The sequence below is a fragment of the Odontomachus brunneus genome, unplaced genomic scaffold, assembly GCF_010583005.1.
Source record: "Odontomachus brunneus isolate Ranch 3 - 2012 unplaced genomic scaffold, Obru_v1 Obru_scaffold_104, whole genome shotgun sequence".
In the NCBI taxonomy this organism is placed as follows: domain Eukaryota; kingdom Metazoa; phylum Arthropoda; class Insecta; order Hymenoptera; family Formicidae; genus Odontomachus; species Odontomachus brunneus.
Genome location: NW_022639554.1, coordinates 715,777 through 718,852, shown reverse-complemented (window position 1 = coordinate 718,852; position 3,076 = coordinate 715,777).

Below are 3,076 nucleotides of genomic sequence, written 5' to 3'. Positions count from 1 at the left end.
CCTATTTCGAAAAATGCACGCACATACATTACAATAAATATCTTTGTGACTGATTATACCAACGCAATGTTTTGCAATTATTAGAGAAATTACAACCTATGGCCATCTTTTCGTTATGGCCATAATACTCGAGTTTATCTTAATCATCGCTAGTCGTCGACGCCGTCAATTCTTCCTGCTCGTCGTTCGCTCGCTTCGACATGTCTATCGAACGTCTACGAGAGGAGGCACAGCGGAGCGATCCTCGTAGAGTTTCCTCTCGCGGGCGTTCAACTAGGATCGAAACAAACGGCCGAACGGCGAAATCACCGCCCCGTCCGCGCCTCGCAATTACGCTGAAATTAGTGCAAAGCGACGCGGACAGCGGAAACGACGTTCGTGATGAAAATTCCGAACGACTGGGAATATAGCCGCCTGAAAGAGAGTGAATGAGAAAGAGAGAGAGAGGGAGGACGGAGAGGTGAATGAGCGAGAAGAAAGGAAAATAGAGAGGCGTGTTCGCGCGGAGATACGTGTATATCTGTGTGTGTATAATGCTCGCAGGATAATCCGGAGTTTGTGCCCTTTCCTGGGGTCCACCGCAGATAAGGGGTTTACGGCAACCATCCCGCTCTCTCCGACAACGACCCCAGTCACCCACCCTCTCTCTCTCGATACCTCCCCCGTTAAACCATTCGCACCGTGTCGAGATTTATGCACTCGTCGCACAACGGAATGCACAATTGTATCCTCCTCATTAGGCCTGTCGTTACACTTACGGCAGTTAAACGTATCGCGTCACTCTTCAAAGGACCGACAGAAGCGAAGGGTTCTCCGCAATGGGGAGGATAACGCGGTTTCTCACTCTGTACCCAAAACCCCGCGGCAGGGCTGCCGCGATTTTTTCTTTTTTTCCACGTCGCTTTGAATTTTTTTTTTTTTCGTTTTTTTTTTTTTTGCAGAGAGAGATTTTTTGTATAATACTCCGCTCTCTCGCGGGTCGGAGTTATCGAATTAACGTCGCCACGCCTTGTTAATCCATGACTATTTCTGTGTTTTGTTTTGACGTAGTAGGTAGTTCACACAAATACAGATCACATACTCTTGGGGGAGGGGAACCGAGTGTTCTTTTTTCTGTTTTTTTCCCCGGGCAAACAAATGGCGAAATTGTTGAACTGATATTTTTTTATTTTTTTTTTTAACCGCGAGCCGTATCACGCAAGTTTGCTCGCGAATTATCGGCGAAGGGATTTCACGGGCGTGTTCGCGTTGCCGCCGGACTCGAGGGTTCTGTAACGGCAATTTCCAAACACCCGGTACGAAGGATTACGGTGATCTAGAGGCGCACTCGGGGAAACTTTATCGCTGCATAATTCTCGAAGGATTGATCCATGGGCAAAGTATAGAAATGATATCGCCTTTCTGTGCGCGCTGAAAGAGAATGTGTGTGTGTGTGTCGGAGAGAGAGAGAGAGAGAGAGAGAGAGAGAGAGAGAGAGAGAACAATAAGTACATAATATTACAAAAAAAATAAAGCAACAAAAATAGATAAATCTATCTAATTTAAATAGTGCTGCTAAGTATATACTTACGTAATATAAGTTAAAGAAATCACTAATAACTTTCATACCTAGACTTAAATTCCGCAATAAATGCATAAAATATTTATTTTTGAAATTCTTAATATAATAGTATTCATCGTTCTACACTGAGAGAAAAATTATATGAAAATCAACAAATATTTCTTTGATGGGTGCCATTAACATATTTAATTAAATTCTCTTTATTTGAACCAAATATTGTTTATTTAAATCAGGTAAACAATATTTGATTTAAATAAAGAGAATGTAGATTTAAATAAATATGTTAATGGCACCCATCAAAGGAATATTTGTTGATTTTAATATAATTTTTCTCTCAGTGTAATATCTAAAGAAATCTTGTTGCAACAATTTACACACAGCGAAATATCGAAAAGATCTTTTGTGGATCTCCATTAGACATAATGGAATAACAAAGTTTTCTGCAGGACCTACTCTCCTCCCCTCCTAATGTCACGATTAGAATAAAATATGTCTTGAGCTTAAATTTACGATGTAAAGTTTATAGCCTGCATGTATTCGATATCATAAATGTAAAGTTGTAAAGTATTTGCGTTCTACTTTTATCCAACAAAGATCTTTATACGATACATACATTTTTTCTAATCTCAAAAGAGAAAGAAAGAGAGAGGAAGCGAGAGAGAGAGAGAGAGAGAGAGAGAGAGAGAGAGAGAGAGAGAGAGAAGGGAAGAAGGGAAAGAGGGAGAGAAAACTCGACACGCACGCCGCCGCGGGTTTCTTCGCCGATACGCGAATTACCTGCGCACCCAGTGAAACAGCGATACTGTCAGACGCACAAAGGGATCGAACGAACGCTAATTGCCTCCTGCGCTCGGGCTATCTTCTCCCTCTTACTCAGCACTTTTCCGTTATGGCAAAAGGAAACCCGATCGACGCCACTCTGCCGCTCTCGCCGTGGCCGTCGCTGCCACCGCGGTAAAAGAACGGTTTTAATTAAATCGTTTCCATGCTCTCTCTCCCTCCCCCTCCTTCTCTCTCTCACTCTCTCTCTCTCTCTCTCTTTCCCTCTTTCTTTCTCTCGATTCCATCTGTGGCTTTCGGCAAATGCGCAACCGAGTATAATAGGGGCGCGATCGAACGAGAGAACGGGGGCTCATGGTTTTATTGTCCTCGTCTGTGCGGTCCTCCTCATCGGGACCGCCCGGCAAAGGAACAGGGCTGGGTCTCCCGAACGCGAATAAACGCGCATCGACAGATGCAAATCAAGCTTCGAACGGGAAGGATTTATTCGGCATTAATGCGCACGGCCTTGTCGCGTTGCGCGGCTTTCGCAGCTTTGAGCCGCGGATTGCAATCTATTACCACGCGGTGTTCATTGTACCACTTTAATTACTTCAAAAAGTCGATCGTCGTATCAGAGGAATATTTAATTATCGCTGATACGTTTCGCCTTGTTACGTTACACACGCATACAGGTATGTCTCTCTCTCTCTCTTTCTCTGTGTGTGTGTGTGTGTGTGTGTGTGTGTGTGTGTG